Source organism: Vulpes vulpes, chromosome 12 (assembly GCF_048418805.1).
Source record: "Vulpes vulpes isolate BD-2025 chromosome 12, VulVul3, whole genome shotgun sequence".
Lineage (NCBI taxonomy): Eukaryota > Metazoa > Chordata > Mammalia > Carnivora > Canidae > Vulpes > Vulpes vulpes.
Genome location: NC_132791.1, coordinates 159,885,223 through 159,907,734, shown reverse-complemented (window position 1 = coordinate 159,907,734; position 22,512 = coordinate 159,885,223). Strand labels below are relative to the sequence as shown.

Sequence of the window (22,512 nt, the reverse complement as noted above, 5' to 3'; positions counted from 1 at the left end):
GCGGGCAGGACACGTGCATTTGAGGACATATTGCCAGGTCATCTTTCAGAGGGCATTTTTGGAGTGAATGATGGTCTGTTGGGCTGCCATGCTCATCCTAAATTAGAAAGAAGAGCCCCTAGCCCAGGGCCTGCTACACAGGAAGGACCTGGTAGCTGCTGGCTTTGTGCCCGGTGTCCTCAGCATCATCCCTGAGTGACTCCCGCTCTCCCACAAAATCTGGGGAGGCGAGGCCGCAAAAGCCCTTATTTTTGTGGGTGTGAGTACGTGTGTATCTGTTGCTGGGTTCACTGGCTCTGGGGCTTTTGAAACACTCATTCTGCAACTCCCCCAAGAGCAGAGAGGTCCGACACCCCCTGCATCTCTGACGTGGGGCAACAGTGGCCCCAGTAGGAGTGGGGCTCCAGTTTTTGATCACCCTCCCCCCTCATCGCCCATGAAATTGCAGTGAAGGAAAAGGTTAGCCCGGTAGCATTAGCACAGCAGACACGGGCCCCTCTGCCTCACTGAAGGGAAACAATGATTCATTCCCGACCCAGCTGACCCAGCGCTGGGCTCGTGAAGACAGTCATTCTAGCATGATTTTGTTTGCTTTCATCGGTTTGTTCCTGCCTCTGACCTTTGACACAGCCCAAACTTCAATCAGATCTTCAGAAACTGGCTTCTTCTCTGTACATCAAAGGCACAGACAGGCTGCTGGGAGCTGGGGGTACTCGGCATCTAGGAAATGCCCTTGGTCACGCCTCCCGTCATTTGCAGAGCCATGTGAGACTAGATCCCACAGCCGCCAGCAGCGTGCGGCTGTCAGATTACGGAGGCAGCAGTTGGCACCATGGAAAGACATGCCAAGGACCATCCAAGGCTGCTGGGGCAAACAGGAGGGCAAACTCAGGCTCTTATAGAAGACACGAGCTCCCACACATCTGAGAAGCCATCGGCCTTTGGGGGAAAATCCATCAAAAGTTAGCTCAGTGGTAAAGAGTAGGAAAGAGCCCTGATGGGATTGAAGGGAACAAACCAGACCCCAAGGCCTGCCTAGAGAACCCCAGGATCCACGGGGCTCAGGGCAGCCCTTGCAGGGTGAGAAGGTCTATGGCTGGTAGGGGAGCAGGTGCTGACCTGGAAGACCGATGATCACACTGCTTCCAGGGAACATAACCACACCCCAGAAAAAAAGCCCCATCTGCTACCCACCCAGGGGAGAGGGGGCCTCCATGCCCAGGGGTCCCTGCTGCCCAAGGAAGGGCTGAAGCGGGGTCCCCCTGCCCTCACTTGTCTCCACTGTGAGGAACAAAGGAAAAGCTCATCCGCGAGAGAGAAAGGCGTTTTCTTTTTGACAGGGTGGTGGGGAGACAGAGACAGACAAACAGACCAGGAGAGAAAGAAGGAAAGGGAGGGAGATAGGGAGGCGTCAGGAGATGGAGGTTTGTTTCCTTCTGCTGCGCTGATTCCACGATTCTGGACAGCAGCGGGCCTCAGGATGGATCTGCCTCCGCGATCCTTGGCGGTTCCTCAGGACCTCTCTCCAGGAGCCAACGGGCAGGAGGGCCCCGGAGGCGCCGAGTGTCAATTAGAGGCAAATTATAGCTTCCGAGCCCCGTTTGTGCTGCCGAGATTGGCGATGTCTGGCGTAACCCGTCAAAGGCCGACTTCGCTCAACCAGAAGAGTCTATTGTGTTCTGTTTCTCAATATAGATTTATGGAGATGTTTTCAATGCTAAGAATAGAATTCTTCAAGGGTTTTTTTTTTTTTTTTTTTTTTTGGAATGCTGAAAAGGCTCTGGAAGGAGGAAAGACATGAGTTTGCCAGGCTGTCTCCACGCATCAGGAGGACGGCTGCACGGTGCCTCAGGCTCGGCGAGCGGGACAGCACCCACCGCGGACACAGGCAACCAAGGAGCCACAGGAGAGCCTGCCTTGCCGTGGCTTTCGATCCGCTTCTCAAGGCCCTCCGGTGCCCGGTGGACTGGCCCTCAGCCTGGCGGGGATTCAGAGGCCAGGCCAGCAGGAGCCCACTCATCCACTCGTGAATGGCTGCTGTTTCCTGAGTGCGTCCTGCATGACAGCCTCCCACGGACCCTCCAGAGCCACAGCGGCACCCTCGCCCCATTCCACAGATGGCGAACTGAGGCTCACAGAGGCCGTGGGAAGAACATGACCACAGACTCAAGCCTAGGAGTGGACGAGCCTTAGAATCAGCAGAATCAGGTAACCCTGAGAAGGAACAGACCTGGCTCCTACTGCCGTGGGTCTGCACCTGCTCCCAGACCTGTCCATCTGTGATGGGCCCATCTGTGAAGTGGGGACAGTCATGCTCGCCATGCTGCACTGGTGTGGGAACAACAGGTAGCCTATGCTGGGACCTAAGGTACAGCACGTGATCAAGAAACGAGCCACCCTGAAGAGCACAGATGGTGGCCTCCACGTGTCAGGGGGTCAGAGGGAACGGGCTTTGGGAGAAAAGAGGAGGAAGCCCTGGGGGTCCTGGGTGGGGGGCTGCTCAGGCCTGGCAGGTCTCAGAGCACCACACTCCTCGAGGCAGCACGTGGACTGCGCTGATCCAGGACCACCCCACGCTGTCCACAGCATCACGTGCCACCAAGAGGGGTACCTGCAGGCATCACTCCCCTGTCTGTGAGGTGGGGCTCTCAGGAGAGGTTGGGGGGCTGCTCTGTAAACCCCTTTAATGGAGTGTGGGATGCGGAGAGCCTCAGGGGAAGACCAGCACAGCCCTGCCAGCACGGTCTCCTCATGTCCCCGTACCTGAGCAGTGCCCTACGTGGACAGGTGAGACCTGCTCTCCCTCCTGCAGAATTTCCCTGGCAAACGTCTGCAAGAAGGCAAAAGCTGGCATTTACAGGATGTTCTCATCCGCCCTTTGTACTTCTTCCTACAAGGCTGCAAAGAGGGCCCCCTCCTTCCCAGCATGCTGGCAGCAAGATGTTTGAACACTTTTAATGAGATTGAACAAACAGGCAAAGAGATGGATCTGTAGCAGGCCCATAAAAGCCTCTCCATGTTCTGGTAATTAACAACCGCTTTCATTTTAGGGGCAAAACCCAGGACCCAGGCCATAGCATTTCCTGAGAGAGGAGAGCACAGGTGAGCTGTCTGGTCCAGGCAGAGATCCTTCACCAGCTCAGGAGCATTCAGGGGAGTGGGAGAGATTTGTCGGGGATAGGATTCCCATTAGAACCTGGAGAGTGAGCCCTTGGCATGGAGCGGGGCAGGGAGGGGACAGGAGTTCTTCTCAGGGGGGTGGGGGAAGTTTCTATCTGTTCCCCTACTGTCCTTCCCACACCTGGTCCCAAGCTCATGAATATCCACAGACTCAGTCTTGTCTCTGCTGATCCCCAGGCCCGCAGACAGCTCCGGGTGGGCCTGTGGGTCAGGGTCAGTGTCAGAAATGCCGGCTGGACCCTGGGCGCTGGACAGGATGCTAGACAGGACACTGGACCCCACCACAGGGCAGGGACAACAATCACCAGAAGCGCACCTGCTGCCTGCGGCCCTGGGGCCACATGTAATACAAGTTCCACCTGCTGCCTAGAGGCCAGGCCCTGTTGGAGCTGGGCCCCAGAGGTGCTTCATCATCAGGGGCACAGCTGTATTTCCAAGCCGCCAGCAGGCAGAGCCACCAGCAGGCCAGCACCAGCCTTGGCCCCATTCAGTGACAGGAACCTGGGGGTGAGGGCAGTGCTGGAAGCCACCTACGGTCCCAGGCAGTGGAGTCAGGGTCCAGGCCGGGCTGCAGGGTGTGGAGCTTGAGTTCACAGCAGGCACTGGCCAGATCACCATTGGGGGGCCTTTCAGTCCCCCACACAAGCTCCCGCACCAGTCACCTGGGACCAGGTCATGGGATCCACATCGTTGGGACCCCACTGGGTGAGAGGCACACGCACAGGCAAAAGGAAAGGCCGCTGGGAGCTGCCAGAGGCACAGATGGGACAACCACCTGCCTCCTGCTCCCCCTCGGCCTCCTCTGCTCCTTCCCTTGGACACAACTGGCACTTTTATTTTGTCTTTTTCACTTTTTTATTTATATTTTTCCGTTTCTCCTTCACGTCTGGCTCCCCAGTGCACAGGATGGAAGGGGGGCTCAGCTGTGACTAATCTAAAATGCCATTAATATAAATTCGGGCTAATTACTCAGTCCCTCTTGGCAATCCGGCGCTGGGCTTCTTGAGATAGAAGCCTTTTAGAAAACTCTGGGAGGATACTTCCACAGGGAGGGGCTGAGCCCCCCCCCCCCATAACGTTCACCAATCCCCATCTCCTGCAGCTCGGTTTTCACTGGAACAGCTTGTTTTGAGGATTTCCGCCCCCCTCTGGCTACACACCCTACATCAGCATACACATCAGGACCCCGTTAAAGATAAATGTCCGGGCTTCTGGATGGCAAAATGGCCAAACCCAGGCACGGAGCGCCCGCGCCCACCGTGGCCAGCTCTCTGATGGCCGCAGCTGCTCTGCTCTGCTCTCCAGAGCCTTCCTGTTGGCAGACTTTCCTGATCATATATTTATCAGGTCAGGTTTGAAGTGAGCTGTGAGTCCAGGGAGAACAGTTAGCGCAGAGACTGGATCGAGCCCCTCGTTCTCCGGATCTTTCAAGCTAAAGGAGCAGGTGTCTAAGCAGAGGCCAGGAACCCCTCCCTGAGTGCTAGAGTCCAGGGCTGGCTCCCGGGGCTAGGGGGTGGCATCCCAGGGCCAGGGGGCTCCCCATGTACTCTGCTGTGTGGAGGGCCACTCCCCACATGAGCACTGGGCTGGAGCAGGGGCATACAGGAGGTGGGAGGCGGAACAGTCCTCCAAGAGAGAAGCTGGTTCACCCAGAGGCCCAGCCTCTATCCACCTGATGTCCACACCTGTGGCTGCCCAGTGGCCTCTGTCTCCTCCACGGAGCCACAGCTCCATGGCCGCAGGGGCTTCAGCTTGCTACCCCTACTGTACCCCTGCCCCAGCACTAGCCCTGGGGGGAGGCTTCCGAGCAAAGGCACCAAGATGTGTGTCCAGCTCAGAGGCACAGGATCAGTGCTGATCTCGACCAACTCTACAGTGAGAAGGGGCCAAGAAGAGTGACAACTGCTTGCAGAGGTTTCTGTTCCTTAGGAGGGGGTGGTCCTACGACCCTAAAGTTGTCCAGGGTGGGGCAGGAGGGCTTGGGAATTGGTGGCTTTAGATTGGACCACATATCAACTTAACCTGTCTGTCCAGGTCACCTCCGTGGATCTGGCTTCTCCACCTGAAAATAAAGATGCTACCACTCAGCTCAGGACCACATCATGTGGTTGTACCCAGCGTGGAAGGGCCTGGCACACAGCTGGCTCCAAATAAATGCCCTTTCTGTCCACTGTGACATCAAATCCCATAGACACCAGCCTCGATCCACCTGAGCAGGGATTTCTGGAGCCCATAGGTGACATAATGGGCATTGGGCTTGCATACCAACCAACACCTTTGAGTAAACTTTTTAAATTGAAACAAAACACAGCATTTAAAGATTATATAAGGTAGTGACAGCTGAGACAGACAGTGTCTGCACCTGCAGGCGTACACCTAGAGCTGCTTTGGGGAAGACAACCTGAACCCGGGGGCAGACTCACCTGACTCTCTCCTCACTTTTCTCCCACCATGACAAGGAGTCTTGGCTTGCCATTCGGGATTGCTACTGGTGGAGGCGGCTGCCGGGGCACCCACGGGCAAGAGAGACCAGCGATGAGGAGCTCCTCAGTGCAGACCAGTTTTGGAGCTGTGTGTGGTGGCAGGTTGGTCCAAAGTTGGGAACTGAGACATTTCACCCAACTGGGGACAGAGAGGGGTAGCTATGTCTCTGCCTTGAACTGAGAGTGTTCCTTCCCAGTCTCATGCAATATGGGATGGAGTTTTGAATATTTCAAAAACAAGTCCTCTATCCTCCTGCCCTGGCCAGTGAAGAAAATCATCATGATGTCTTATTCTCAGCCTTCAGATCATGTCGTTGGCCATGGGGTGACAGCCCTCTCCTGGTGTGATGAGCATTGTGAAAGGTTTTTTTCAACCCATCTCTCATTTCAAATGCCTGTATGAGCGCTGGCCCCTCAGCTTCCAGGTGGGAAAGCATAACATTGCATCCTCTGCCCATCTCCTCACAGGGCACCCTGGCTGGAGATACAGCCTTATCTCTGTGTCACCGTTTCCTGCAAATGATGCTCTCCATCACCATGCACAGTAGCCCTCGCCCCCCCGCCCCGGGCTAACCTGTGTGCCAGGACCTTGTCCAGTGCATACACACCAATGGCACAGCCTCTGCGCCAACCTCCACCCAGCTTTCCGGGTTTTTGCCACAACTCACCTGAGCATCATTGGCTACGAAAACTCTCTTCACCTGTAAGATGGACCCAGGAGTCCTCAAGCTCTTCTCCCTCCATGTGAAATGCCACACACTGATAGCCGTTCACACTGAGCCCACCTGTGGTTCCATCCAACCATGCTGTAACAGGCATGCTGGCGTGCCCACACACTGGGAACAGCATTTACACACATAGTGTGTCCCTGTGTGTCATAGGGTAGACAGATGGTGGCAAATCGCCATCCTGTCCTCTCTGAGCTTAACAGGTGCCTCTAAGTTGTTCAAACTTCGCAGCGGTGGCACGGCATGCACTTCTTGCTGCTCTAAGGGGTGCACCTTCACTGTTTTGAGTGACACCTTCACTGCTTTGATCTCTCTGTCCACAGTGACAGGATTCATCATGTGCCAGTTTTGTGCCAGGAAATGTAATTTAGGGACGATGAGCTCCCTTGGTTGACCAGAGCAATCACTCGGCTCTTCTGAAAATGAACTGATGTCACGTCACCATTTGAAAGTCTCCCAAGAGATCACACCTGGGGGCCCTGGGCAATCAGATCCCCATCCCAGCAAGTTCCAGCGTGCGGACCCCACAGGCTCAGCCTGCCTGCCTCAGCGCTCGGAGATCTGCGGGCTGTATTTGTGCTGGAGTCCAGCACACACTATGTACATCGTTTCAGTTATTCTAAGCCGTCCTATTATGTTCCCATTTGTATCACTATGCTTATGCTTTAATAACTACTTTTAAATGTTGATCTATCTTTAGGAACTGGAAGTAGATTACACCACCCCCCAAAAAAGTAAGGAGAAGCACAGATGTTTACAAACATAAACAATAGCATGCCAATTACCAAAAAAAATATATATATATATATGATGACCTGAGAGTAACAGCATCCTGGTAATTTCTGCTCAAGGGACTCAGCCGAGGCTCGTGGTTCATACCCATCCATAAATGCATAGCAATTACTAAAGTGTAATGCGATTTCTGTAAAATGCAATTTTGTTTGTTCTGCAAACAAACAAAATTGTTCCACTGCTTTTTTTTCCTCTAAAACAACCAATTCCCTGCGGACCCAGCATGGTTGCCAGGATCAGCCCAGGATCAGCAGCCCAAGATGGAGAAACATCCATCTTCCCCCAAAGCTGGTGGCTTCAGAGCCTGGGCCAGGCGGCAATTCATCAGGAGCACCAGCATGACCCCTAGTAAGAGAGCTGCTGAGCTGGGGAGCCAGAGACCCAGGTTCAAGTCCTCACACCCCGGGGGTGAGCCAACTGGGCAACCTCTCTCGGCCCCATTTCCTCAGGTGACAACAGCGGTGGTACCTGCTTTATTCTTGCAAGGATGTAATGAGATAGCATGTACAAATGTCCCCACACGAAGTAAGCATGCGTGGCTGGCTGCTATCATTTATTATGTAGCAATCAACTGACAATAATATTAATCACTCAGAAACTCATTTTGGGAGGAAAATAGCTGCTTGGGAAAATCTCTGATTCTGAAGAACACCCATTATTTTGCTCTCATGAGCCAGCGAGTTTCCTGCCCACTGAAAACGACCAGCTGGGAGGTCAGGCAGCGGAGCAGAGATGGCACCTGCCCCTGCGAGTGACAAGAGCCTCCATCCAACCAAGTGTTTCCGTTTGGAAATCTGGGCGAAAAGGCAATTTGCTGGATGCAGCAGATGAAACCATTCATTGACGGTTTACTTTTGGCTTGGAGCATGTTTCTTGCTTGTTAAATATTTATAATGTGTTTTTATTTATTATTTATGAGGCACTGGGGAAACACGCAGTCTGACTTCAGCTTCGTGGATGGGATCCCTTTCATTCCAGGGGCGGGCTTCGGGCCAGTGACACACGAGCTTCAAGCCTCAGACCACAGACTGTCTCTCCCTCCAGCTCCTCCCCACGGCATCTCTATGCTTCCTGCTGTGGCTGCCACCTTCCAAGGAAATGAAGGAGCTGGGCCTCCATGTCCTCAATGCTATTCACTGCTCAGGATGCCTCCACTCTGGCTCCACTTGACCCCATCCTTCCCAAGCCAGAAAAGAAAAGCAAACCTCTCCCCCAAAAGTGCCAATGAGGTAACTTTTATCTCAGGAGTATTTGGATCCCCATCCTTCACCTATCCATTTAAGTTGATTAATTGACCTTTAAAAATGTACCCAGAAAATAAATTGCCTAATAAAATAAATTATCTCATATTCAATGATGCCTGAAACCCACTGAAACTTAAGAGACTAATGAAGCAGCAAAGAAATGACTAATGAAGGAAATATACTTAATAAGGAATAATTGATTGGTGATCACAGGCACCTCATGCTCCAGTGGGGCTTCCTGGGAGGGGGAGGTCTGATGGGAGCCTGAACCAGAGACCTCAGGTAGGGGGGATGAGACATGTCTCGTATGTCACCGTCCAACACCATCACACCCCAGAGACAGAGGACAGTATTTGTGACTGCTCAGTGAAGACAATCATCAAGCATGTCCTTCACCAGCGTTTGCACCCCTGCCCCTCAACACATCTGACACTGACCCTGGAAGGTAGCTGAGGTTTCATGCGAGTGTGGCACCCTGACCCCAGCCAGTGTTTCAGCCTCATAAAGAGATCCTTGGACAAAGGTTTCAATGCAGATTCTAAAGGGGTCAAGGTGAATGTGGTGGGTATTTTTCCCTCCAGAACAAACAGATCCTTCAAGGGACAGCTACACGAGTGCCCACCCAGGACCCTGCATCAGGGCCAGGACCAGAGCCATCATTTCCCCAACACCAAGCAACGAAGGTCCAAGAAGAAAAAGCATCTGTGTCAATCTGAATAACTAGGCCACCTTCTTGAGGATGGCCATGTCTGGTCCACGGCCACAAAGAATTGTTCTGATGTTTGTAGGTAGGGATAGAATTGAGTGAATGAGTGTCCTGAGTTCAACACAGATGCAGCATCTGTATGCAAAGGGTCAAAACACTGCAGACACAGTATTTGGGGAGGGGACTCACTCCCCCACCCTCTGCCCAAAATGAGACACATCTATTGGTCACGGGCCAAACCATGCAACATAGCAGAGCCCAGTGGAACTTGTAGGCACTGAGTGACAACAGGGAAAAGAGGACACAGGAAGTTGATTTTTTTTTCAGTGAATATTTATTATTCCATCATATAAAGATACATCAATACATGCACATACAGCTTATTGTATTATTTACTTCCTTTTTGGACAGTTGCTTGTTTTATTTTTTTATTTTTTATTTTTTTTAATAAATTAATTTTTATTGGTGTTCAATTTACCAACATACAGAAAAACACCCAGTGCTCATCCCATCAAGTGTCCCCCTCAGTGCCCGTCACCCATTCTCCCCCACCGCCCCCCCCGCCCTCCTCCCCTTCCACCACCCCTAGTTCGTTTCCCAGAGTTAGGAGTCTTTATGTTCTGTCTCCCTTCCTGATATTTCCCACACATTTCTTCTCCCTTCCTTTATATTCCCTTTCACTATTATTTATATTCCCCAAATGAATGAGAACATACACTGTCCTTCTCCGATTGACTTACTTCACTCAGCATAATACCCTCCAGTTCCATCCACGTTGAAGCAAATGGTGGGTATTTGTCGTTTCTAATGGCTGAGGAATATTCCATTGTATACATAAACCACATCTTCTTTATCCATTCATCTTTCGATGGACACCGAGGCTCCTTCCACAGTTTAGCTATTGTGGACATTGATGCTAGAAACATCGGGGTGCAGGTGTCTGGCATTTCATTGCATCTGAATCTTTGGGTAAATCCCCAACAGTGCAATTGCTGGGTCGTAGGGCAGGTCTATTTTTAACTCTTTGAGGAACCTCCACACAGTTTTCCAGAGTGGCTGCACCAGTTCACATTCCCACCAACAGTGTAAGAGGGTTCCTTTTTCTCCGCATCCTCTCCAACATTTGTGGTTTCCTGCCTTGTTAATTTTCCCCATTCTCACTGGTGTGAGGTGGTATCTCATTGTGGTTTTGATTTGTATTTCCCTGATGGCAAGTGATGCAGAGCATTTTCTCATGTGCATGTTGGCCATGGCCATGTCTTCCTCTGTGAGATTTCTCTTCATGTCTTTTGCCCATTTCATGATTGGATTGTTTGTTTCTTTTACTAAGAGCCTAGTCTGCACCAGATGCTGTGCTGGACATTACACCTGCATTTCTTTTTTCATTTGATCCTCATACAAATCTGGCCAACTAGAGTTGGCTTCACAGCTTGGACTTCTTACTCAGTGTTTGCATCCCCCACATCATGTTACTCCCACACCACATCACTCATCCATCCACCCATCCATCCTTCTCTCCAACCTTCCTTCTCTTCATTCATCTTCCTATCCATATATCCAACCATCCATCCATCCCTTCTTCTTTCTATCCATCCATCCTTCCATCCAATGAACTATCCATCCATTCCTATTCATCCATTCATTTTCTACTCATTGAACAATACTCACACAGTGAATATCTGCCAATAGGACCCTGTCTCTATCCTTGTCTCCCTAGCAAGTTGGCTTCACATCACAATAGCTCACAGAGTTGTGCTAAACCAGAGCCTCCATCAAGCTCCTGTTGGTAATCCATCGCTCCAAGAGTTGTGGTGCCAAAGCTTTGGGCATCTTCAGCCTTTTGGTTATTTGAGTCTAGAGGTGAACTTGCCCATACCCACCACCCCAGCACTTTATTTATTCAAATTAGGCTTTTGTTGTCAGGAAGTCAACCCTTCACCAGTGGTCTATGACCAGGGTGAGAAAAGCCAACATGCCTTACAGAAGGGCAGGGAATTCCTCAAGGCTCAGAGGATAACTCTTCTGTACAGTGCTATCAGGTGTGAATTTTATCCTTACTCAGTGCTCACCCACCTCCTGTAAACATATGTCTCTATGAATATGTAAGGAGCACCTTTCAGTTTGTTTATAACTCAGCCTTCTTGGCCAAGAGAAAGATACAGTATGTAGTAAAGGATTTAACTCTTCTAAAGAGAGCTCTGGTGTTTGCCTTCAGTCCCTGAAAAGTGATCTCTAAGCCCTTGGAATTTCCTGTCTGATAAGAGTCTCCTTGTTTACCTGGGCACCATGGGCCATGGTGGATACTATAACAATTTGACATAGGGTGGAGGCTTTGGTCAAGTGGTATCACCTCACCCTTAGAGGGACTGGAGACTGAGGTCAACCATGTCTATGTGATGAAACCAAGGCTGGGGGACTTTCCTGGGGTATAGTGTGTGTGTGTGGTCACCACTACTATTGGAAAGAGCACGCTCCATGCATCTACAGCACGGAGGATGGTAGGAGCTCCACACATTTCCTGGACTCTATCCCACAAGTCTCTTCCTTTGGCCGATTTTAATCTGTGTCCTTTTGCTATAATAAACTGTAACTATAACAGATTTCAGCTAGTTCTGGGAGTAAGTGAATTTTTAAACCTGAGCATAGTCAAGGGGAACCCCAAAAACTGCAGTTAGTGTCAGAAGTAAGGGTGTTCTCTGAGAGCCATGATCTCTGCAGTTGGGTCAGAAGTAGGGGCAGTCTCAGAGGGAAGTTCTCATGACCTTAAAGACAGATTCTCATCTGTATCTTCCTGGGACGTGGTGCTGGGGGATCTGGGCTGAGCATCTACAGACAATTGTTGGGAGGCATGCCTGCATTGGTGTGTGTGGTTGTGATAAATCCCTGATGCATGTGGGAGGATGCCTTTTGCATGGCCCCGATCCCTGCATGGCCTGCTCCTCCCTTGGCCATTATTACTGTCATGTTTTATAGGCAGAGCTCAGATGGAGTGAGCAGAAAGCACTTCAGCTTGAGTCCCATCAAAGGAAGTAATGAGAAATCCATAAGTCTTGTAAATAGGTGATAAGACAAGTCTTTAAAATAAATAGGGGAGTAACTTAATCACATGTAAGGCAGAGGCATGAGAACAGCTGGCTGAGATCAAGACTGCTTGCCAGGATCTGGAAACCCAGCCCCTCCCCAGTAGAGCCCCTGGTGTATTTCCTCCCAAGAAAGGAGGCAGGGGAGCCCAGTTATCACGCCCAGCCTGGGGGCTTAATACATCACTTCACTCAACCATAGCAATAACCCCAAAAGTATGATGACCTTCCTCAGGAGAGGAGTAAATGCCCTGCCAAGGGGCACAACTGGTGAGCAGCAGCACTGGGTCTGTTGCCTCCATGGCCAGAGGTCTCCTACACCTGCCAACTGCTCCCAAAACCAAGTCTAACATCCAGGGACATAGTGACACCATGAGATCCATGGACAGGCCAGTGGGATGTCCACAATGGCCACATCCCTTCAGCTCCCATGACTCTCTGACCCCACTCTCCTTACAATCCAGATTCCCCTTTCTTCTCTCCAATCCCTCAGGAGTGGGGTCCAGTTTTCTCAGATAGTCATTGTGCTGTGGGGGTTAAAACATATCCTCCCCCCTTCTGTGGAATGAATGTTTCTTTGCCTCCCAAATCCATATGTTGAAGCCCTAATCCCCAGCATGATGGTATTTAGAGATGAGGCCTTTGGGAGGTGATGGGTCATGAAGGAGTCCTGCATCAGTCAGCGTTCAGAGAAACAGACCAATAGAATGTATACAATATACAGAGATTTACAGTAGGGTATTGGCTCACATGATTACAGAGACTGAGAAGTCCCATGACCTGCCATCTATAAGCTGGAGACCCAAGACAGTAGGTGGTATAATTTTTTTCTACACCCAAAAGAGCCAATTGTTTAAATCCCAGCCCAAATCTGAAGGCCTGGTAACCATGAGTGGTGATATCTCAGGACAGGAGAGGATGGATATTCCAGGTCAAGAGAAGAGAGAGAAAATTTGCCCTTCCTCCACCTTTTTGTTCTATTCAGGCCTTTGCTGGCTTGGGTGATGCCCATCCACACTTGGGAGGGCCATCAGCTCTACAGTCTCCTGATTCCAATGCTAATCTCTTCCAGAAACACCCTCGCAGACACACCCAGAAATAATAACTGTGAATCTCTCAGCTCAGTCAAGGTGACCCATAAAACTAACCTTCACAAGCCCTCATGAATAGGATTAGTGCCCTTATAAGAAGAGATAGTGTCTCTCTGCCCTGTGAAGACACAGCAAGAAGGTGGCTGTTCATAGATAAGAACAGGGCCATCCCTAGGCCCTGACTATGCTGGAACTCTGACCTTGGAACCCCATCCTTCAGAACCCAAAAACATATGTCTATGGTTGAACCCCACAGTCTGGGGTCCTTTGTTACAACCACCCTAGCCAACTAAGACATACCCCCAACTTCTAATTTGTTATTCCAGAGGAAGGCATTGCTGCTCCCATTTTAGAAATGATAACACAGAGGCAGAACAAAGAAACCTGAGATGGCCAAAACGTGGAGTGGAACTCAGTGCTGCCCGTATCCAAAGAAAACAAAAACACCTAGGCTCAGACTCTGCCTCAGATGCTCCATCAGGTGTGCATGGCAGAAGCCAGGAGGGGGAAGGTGCTCAGACCCAATCCCTAGCCCAGGTCAGGGAGGACCTCAAGGGGCAGCCCAGGGCACACACCCAGTCCTGCCCAGAAAGGTTCTTCCTAGAAAGGTGGGCAGTTTGTAGCAAGATGAGACCAGTGCAAGAGGAACCACCTCATCCCCTTTGCCTGTCAAGGCTGGGAGACCAGACCCAGCCTGACCACCTCCTCCCTGAGTATTGCTATAGTTCCAGAGCACCTGAGCCTAGAGTGGTGATAAAGCATCAGGGACACCTCACCAAGCATATCCACTTCCAGAGCAGAATTAATGAAATTAATGTTAGTCCTTTGTTTTCTGTATGTATTGGGATGGTGTATCAGTCTGCTTCAGCTGCCATAACAAAGAATCACAGATTGGATAGTTTAAAGCACAAAGATTTCTCTCTCCCAGTCCTGGAGGCTGGAAGTCTGAGAGGCAGACATGGGCAGGGCTGGTTCTTCTGAGGCTTCACCCTGGTGTGTAGAACACTTTCCTCTCCCTAAGTCCTCATATGCTCATGTCTGTGTCTGTATCCCCATCTCCTCTTATTAGGGCACCAGTCACATCAGATTAGGGACCAGCCCAGTGACCTAACTTTACCCTATTTGCTTCCTTAAAGCCCCTACCCCCATATATGGTCACCTTGGGGTCCTCCTAGAGGTTAGAACTCAACATATAAATTTGGGGAGACAATGCAGCCCATAACAGATGGTTGGAGTAAAAGCCAAAAATAGGATCCCAATTGTTTTTTTAAGGAACCAATTTCTTGCCTGATCCCCTCAAATGTCATCCTCAACCTTCTTCCCCAAGCTAGATGTCTTCACTAGGAAGTCTTGTGACCACCTGGGACTTGAGGAAGCTCTGAATTCTTCCCAAGCAGTGTCTGAATTATTCTGGAGAGAGCACGGAAGCAGGAACAGTCAGCATCTCTGGGACTTGGGAAACTGGATTTTGCCTGGGATCCGGGCTGCTCTGTGACTATAAACAAAACACAACTTCAGATGCCCACACTCCTCTGGCATTCCTTATATGGGCCCCTTTTATGGGGTGAGATGGCAGTCAGAGCCTAAAGAGCTGCCCGCACTTCCTCTTTGCCATGACGTGGTGTGTAAAGATGCCCAGGACCAACTCCCAATTAAGCTGGGAGCCCACCTTTGGAAACATTCATAAAATCCATCAATGATGCCAAGGAGAAAAGAAGAGGGATGTATGGGCCAACATAGTGCAGAAGCAGAGGAGCAGAGAGTCCAAAAGTTCATAGTGGAAAGAACTCTTGGCTCTCTAACGAAGGACTCAGAGTCACCCCTGCACCATGACCATTTACCTTAGAAGGGTGTGATAAATCCCTGATGCATCAACTGATGAAGGGTGTGATAAATCCCTGATGCAATCAACTGTCTTTTCTACGCACTCCCACTTGATTTATTCCAAGAGTATTGGTTGAGCAATGAGATCTTCATTGTCAAGCCATGTTTTTGTTTCAGTCTAAAAGCTCTCCGTGTCTCCATGTGGTGACCGTCCCTGAAGTCAGTGTCCTGTTGGAAGCAGGTGGAGCTGGTAACTCTCTGCAGTTGGGATCTCTAGAAAGATCCCCACCTGCTCCTGCTTGACATTCTCCAGGCAGAGTCCAAGGACTTTTGGGGTGCCAATGGGAGGAAGCCTGAATGCAAGCAAGAAGGTTCATACCAGGAGGAATTGATAGCAGAGTCCTTGCAGTGTGTGCTTCTGATTGAGCTGTGGAAGGGGGTTTCCATGAGGAAAGAGGAAAGAGTTATTGCATTAGTCAGGGTTCTCCCAAGAAAAATTACCAATAGGATTTGTATATACAAGGAATTGGCTCATGCAATTATGAAGGCTGAGAAGTACCACAATCTGCCATCTGCAAGTTGAAGACTCAGGAAGTTTACTGGTGTGGTTCTGTCCAAGTGGGAAGATCTGAGAATGAGTCAGTCATGTAAGTCCCAGTCTGAGGGCAGAAGAAAAGAAAATATATCCCAGCTCAGCAGGCAGGCAGGCAAAAAGGAGTTCCTCCTCCCTCCACCCTTTCGTTCTGTTCAGGCCCTCCATGGATTGAATGATGCCCACCCACCAGTGGGGAGGGCCACCTTGTCTACTGATCCCACCAATTCAAATACCAGCCTCACAGAAGCACCCTCACAAAGATACCAGAAACAATGTTTAGTCTGGGGATCCCCTGGTTAGTCAAATTGACACATAAAATTAACCTTCATAATCCCTAAAGGGGAGTCTCCAGGTCCCTAAGACAAATTCTATCACTTCACAGGGCTTTTCAAATGATTCTTGGAATATCATGCCACTAGAAAAGAGGGCCACTGTTTTTGAGGGTTTATTATGTAGAAAGCTCTGGACTTAGTACTTTAAAAACATACATTCTGTCAAAAGAACCCTATACAATTGGCATTATCACCCCTCTCATATCACAGGTGAGGAAACCGGGCTGCCACCTGGCGTTCATGCCCTGGCCTGGTCCCCTCCCCTGGAGTCTGGCCTGGACCTAGGGACTTACTCTTAATAAAGAGAATGTGGCAAAGCCACGAGATAGCACTTCCAGGATTGGCTCACAAGGAAATCTTGCTTCTGTCTGTCTTGCTGGTTTTCTGTCTCCTGCCCTTCTGCTTGCTTTGCTCCCATGAAGCAAGATGCTGTGTTGTGAGCCATGCAGAGGACCCAGTGGCAAGGCCCTGGGAAGCCTCTGGCCCATGGCCAGTGAGGAAAGCAGGCCCTCAGTGCAATGGTCTCAAGGAACTGACCACTGCCACTACCTACTGAGTGGGCTTGGAAGTAGATCCTTCCTCGGTCAAGCCTTCAGATCACACCCCATCCCTGACCAACATCTCCATCTCAGTCTGTTTATGAGATCCTTAAACAGAGGAGCCAGCTGACCCATGCTTGGACTTCCGGACCTAAAATCTGGCATCGTGTATGTTCAGTTCAGGGTGATTTGTTACACAGCAGTGGAGAATGGATACATCACCATGTCCACACTGTAGTGGGCACTTCACCCCACTCGTACACTGGCTTGACTTCCTCCTCACCCTCAGAAGCCACTAGATAGGTCCACAGAGATGAGTTGTTGAAGGAAAGGCCACATGCATTTGGCCGTAAGTTCAGACAGGGCTGGGGCCAGGCCTGACCTCTTCTCCAGCCAGGGGCCTGGCTGCAGTAATGCTCTGGTGACCGAAGGGAACGGAGGCATCAGGACCTCACCTTTAAGAAGTCCCGTAGGCAGTGATGCATTGTGTTTATGGAGACTCTCCCACACCCTGAAGTCCAGTACCAGGGAGCAATGCATGAAGTCCCTTTATTCATTCATTTACTCTTTCACTCATTTAAAAACATATTTATTGGGCTCCTACTGTCTGCTGGTTATGAGTGCTGACCACACACTCAGGCTTCTCAGGAAAAGGCATACAAATTTGAAACAGTCCTAGAATTGGCCAGCATGTGTTCCTCACATTGTTTCCACGTCTAGGCCTGAGAACCAAACGCGGGAGCAGCCATCCCACTTGAATCACCACCCCCACCCCCGGAAGCTCACTTCCGAACAATCACCCCAACAATTGTTGGGAAGCAAGTGCTTGCTATTAGCTGCCACCTCTGCTCAGTACACAGCGGCCCCACCCCGAAGCAGCCCAGAGATTTGTGTGGGAAGATGTCAGCTCTGAGCCCATAACTCATGTTCGGTAACCAAATTATTTTTCTTTGGAGGCATTAAAGGTAAATAAAGGCTTAATGAATCAAGCCTTCTGAATCACTATTGCTCCTTTAATTTGTAGTTTACAAGGTTCTCGTAAATTAAAAATGGGAAAAGAAATCCCTTCCCATCCCACATGCACCTCCTCCGGGCAGGAACAATTTGGTTGTTTTGATTTTCTGTGTCCCTACAGCCCTTATCTCTTTGAAAAATTATTCCTTAATTTTTATGAGGTTGCTGGTAAGACGGGTGAAGTTGAACGATTGTCCTATATCTTGTTCCCCTTCCCCTTTGAGTTCACCGCGAGTGGTTATTGTTCCCTGGGTGGGAAAGAAAGGTGGCAGCGCTCACTTTAATTTACTGTTTGCAATAAGCAAGGCTTTATCAACATCCCTCCAATAAATTATTTTTATTGCCAGCCTCATATTGCCAGGAGCAGTGGCCATGAAAACACTGGTAAAATGAAGATGCAATCACATCGGCCTCAGCCCCAAGCAAGCTGGGACCCACCAGGTGGGAGCAGGAGGAGGTGCTGGGTCTGGGGGCCGTGAGAGTGAGAGAGGGCAGGGTCTTCTTGCCTTGCCACAGCAAGAGAAAGTGGCTCAGCCAAGGGGGTCACCCACCTTTTCAGGGCTCACACAAGCCCTGGGGTGTCTGGCCTTCTGTCCCATTGGTGTAAAGGGGGGTGGATAAGTGCGGCCGGCACTGGACGTGAGGATGCTCTGAAGCCAGGAGGACTTCTCTGTGTCACTGGGAGGGTGGGAACACTCCTCCCTTCTCCCTTCCCCAAGCCTATGAATGCACGGTGGTGGCTGTCTCCTGCAAAGTGCTTAGTGCCTTTATCTCTCTCTCTCTCTCCCTTTCTTACCCCCCCTCCCTTCCTTCTTCCCAGCCCATCTCTTTCTGTCGCTCTTTCTCTCAGGAGGCATATCAAGCACCTGAGCACCTGACATGAGAATCTAGTGTAAATGACACAGGACAGCCACCCCACATTCTGGGCCTCGGGAACTATCCATTCAGAGTCGAGGGAGGAAACCCACTCTCTCACCAGGAATGGTGGACAGGAACTCTGCTCTGTCCTGCTGACCTTGGGGTGTTTTCAGGACAATTGGGGAAGTTTCTTTTGCTTCTTCCAGAGATGTATGGAGAGATAGGCGGCTGAGGACTTGCCACCTGTTGGTGTATCAAGATCCAACCTTTGCGAGAAATCACCACAGTGCACATCTCTGCCATCCCCAATGGTCTTAATTAGTTGAAAAATGCACCTCTGAAGTAATGGCTAGAGTGCACTATTTATACAAGTGTTCATTACTCTGACATTTCCCTGTGTTCGACAATAGTACGCAATTTGAGAACAAATCCATTAGGATTTTGCTTTCCTTCACTGGAGAGACGTAGTTTTCATTCACGTGTTGGAGTCACTGGGGCTGTTTAATATCACAGTGGGGCCGTGCAAGGTGACTGCTCACCTCGCTGACGTTCTCCGGAGCAGCTGTTATCACCAGAAGTGCCCTGCTTAGAAAGAGGACCTTGCAACTCGTCTTCAGGCAGCTGCACAGGCTGACACTGCGTCTCCCAGTCACCTGCTTGCACACTGTCACAAACATAGATGTCCACCTACAAGCACACGGCGACAGGACGTGTCGTCCTCGTGTGGTTCTCAGACTGCACATTTCTCAAAGGCAGGGACCAGTCCAGCACCACACAGGTGCTACGAGGAGCAAGCACCCAGCAGGTGCTTCGCTGGCTCTCCCTGAACACACCGGAAGCTCCTCTGGCACACTGACTGGCTGCAGAGCAGCTGCCCCTTCTGCAGAAAGCACACTGTCATTTACTCTGTGAGAAGATGGTGAGGAAAGGGGTGTGTGTTTGTGTGTATAAAATACAGGATGCAGGCTGAGCCCAGCCCTGCCCAGCCCTTCGTCCACTGTGCATGCGAAGAGCTAAATCGCCCTTATCTATCCCTTGAGATGGCAAGCATGACAGAGAGCTGGAATTGTACACCAGAGCGCAATTGTACACCAGAGTGCCCCAGCCTTGACAGGCAGGTGTGAGCTGGCAGACACCCAGGGGGACAGAGCAGAAGGGGACAGTGCTGAGCCTTCCCATCTGTCTACACGCCTTTGCACCTGGTTTCTCCCTGCCCTCCTCTCCCCTACCGGGGCAGTCATCACACTGACACCATGATCACCACTTTGGGGAAGTCCTGCTGTTGCCCCATTTTACAGATGAGCAACACGAGGCTCAGAGTCACCCGCCCATGGCCACCAGTGGCAGCAAATCCCAGCCAGCCTCTCATGACCTTTCACCTCCCACACAGAGCCTCACAGTGCCATTTCCCTACTGGTCACATCATTTTCTTGGCAGGTGAAGGCATGTGTCACTGCTGCTGGCTCCTGGCCCTGCTTCTCACTCCAGAGGTGCAACCATGGGGGAAACCTGTCCTTGTCCTTGACCATCCAGCCTCAGCAGCAGCCCACAGTGTCTCATGAAATCTTCCTCTCCCCATCCTCCCAGGAGCTCCCATCCATGGAAGCAGCACAGCCACCATTCATGAGTACCTACCATGTCTGCATGACCACTGATCTCTGAGGCTGCCATTTGGGTCCTGGAGCCCCTCAGGGCTGGACTGCAGGACCTTCACTCCATAATGGAGGGGCTCCAAGCATCCCACGGGAGCTGGCCACTGCAATGCCACAGTGTCCTGGATGGGCCTGGGTTGGTACACAGATGGGCTGCAGAAGGAGGACATTGTAACAGCCTTACACAGCAAGCAAACACACTGCAGTCCCTTAGAGCAGGTTAGAATGCCAACTCCACAGGTGACTAGCTGTAGACACTGGGTACAACACTCCCCGCCTGTGAGCCTCAGTGTCTCCCCTAGCAAAGGCGCTAAGAAGTAGCTGCAAACACCCAGGACTATGGTGAGCCAGCTGTGGATGTGCCAAATGCCTGGTGAGGGCTCAGTAGCATTAGCTCCTAATATTTTCAATTAGATCAGAACCGAGAAATACCCATCTGTGTAGGAAAAAAGCTCCAAGAAGATCACTGTTCTGGAAATGCACTGACATCCCCATGTGGCCCCACTCTCTCCTGAGGGAGACAGCCAGTGTCCCTGCAGGGAACAGGGCCCTTTGTAGGAAGCACACACGGGATGCAGAGGGACCTCACTGCAATGCAAGGGCCCAGGAGGAGGGCCATGCATTCAGCTCACCAGCAGGATCAGCTGGGCCTTCTTGCAATCACGGTATTTGCTGTCTCAGCCAGTTATCCTCCCAGTGGCCAGATGGTTGGAACATCAGTGTTCGGCATGTGGCTAATGGCAGTGGAATGAAACCACCTAATACTCTGCGATGTGCAAGAGCAGTGCTCCCCGAGGGGACTGGCCACTGCCCTATGACTCTGTCCTGACATGAGTAATGCTAAGAGTCCTAGGAAAAAAAAATCAGAAGAAGCAGTAGAGAAGGAATAAAATGTCAACCAAAGAACACAAGGCACAAAGCCAAAGGTCACCAAAGGGCCAGAGTGAGTCAAATTCATGTCATGGTGCCACCTCCAGGCTGCCCTGCCCAGTGGACACTGCCAGATGAAGCAATTTCCAAAGGGACAATTGGAAGCATAATATAGAGCACCATATAAATAAAACTAAAGCCATAGGGTAACTTTCTAGTGGGGAGGCCATCTGACCAACAGGACTTCACCCAGTGTCAAGGTCACAGTCGCAGTGGTGAGTCATGTTGACAGCGTGCATCCCGACACGATGTGATGGGAAGGGCACTGCACCTCCTCCAGAAACCCATCACCCAGTCTGACCATGAGAAAAACACCAGATGAATCCAGATGAGGGACAGTCTATGAAATATCTGACCAGTCCTCCAGAGAATTATCAAGGTCGCCAAAAGTAAGGGAAGCCTGAGAAACTGTCACTGCCAAGAGAAGCCTAAGGAGACACAGTGACTAAATGTCATATGGCTTCTTGGATGGAGTCCTGGAAGAGGGAAGAAGAACATTAGGTTAAAACTAAGGAAATCGGGGGGGGGGGGGCGGGGGAAGCATGCACTTTCATTTAAAATGACATTTATCTGTGTTGGTTCATTAACTGTGGTAAACATACCACATTGATGTTACTAATAGGGGAGGTAGGTACATGGGAACTCTGAGTACCACGTTCACAACCTTTCCGTGCACCTAAATTCATTTTGAAGCTGAAAGTGTATTAATAAAAAGGTTAGTTGAGGATGTGGGCTACAGGGAAGGAAAACGGGAAGGAGAACTCAGTGGCCAAGATGCAGGGGTGTTTCCAGCTGATACAGGCGATGCAGCAGCCACCCTAGGGTGCGCACAAGTCCACCTGCAGATTCTGGAAGAAAGAACTTTGAAGGAGTTTCTTTTTTTTTTTTTAAGTGAGATTCCAGAGACTTGTTAATATTACAGAGAGATGAAAGAAAGCAAGGTTATGCTAATGACAAATCATGCAAGAGAAAAAAGAAAGAAATCTCCAGGAAACAAATCTCTACAGAAAAGAAATTGCAAGTATAGTACACTACATGGCTGTGCAGACATATGTTAACACAGTTGCAAAAATGCAGGCACAGTCTACTGGTTTTTAACTTTCAGAATACACACACACACACACACACACACACACACACGTGCCTTGTATACTTGCCTTGTTGTGGCTTCAGTAGGGGACGTGAAGGCTGGGTCACACGAGGCTCTCTTCTTGGTTGGAAGTAACGCAAAGGGAAGAGGGAGCTTGGTCACTTTCATGCTGGATGCTGCCTCAGTTGCCCTGTTGGTGGTATAATGAACAGCTCAGAGCACAGACTATGGAGTCCACCCCCGGCTCTGACGTTCACTGGCATTGGGAGATTGCATGAATTATGTACTCCTCTCTGCCCAAAGTCACTATCTGAGCAACTCCCAGCAGGGAAAGCAAGACGTCCAGACACAGAGAATGCCTCACATCGATTAGC

The 22,512-nt window shown here is 50.5% G+C and overlaps 1 long non-coding RNA gene across 1 annotated transcript; it reads left to right on the top strand.

The window, feature by feature from the left end:
* Nucleotides 1-803: 803 nt before the first annotated feature.
* On the top strand, nucleotides 804-8,537 carry LOC140594766 (uncharacterized). The gene is made up of 4 exons (XR_011996018.1): nucleotides 804-1,080; nucleotides 1,778-2,208; nucleotides 3,051-3,102; nucleotides 5,640-8,537. It is a non-coding gene; the product is annotated as an uncharacterized lncRNA (long non-coding RNA).
* The last annotated feature ends 13,975 nt before the right edge of the window (nucleotides 8,538-22,512 follow it).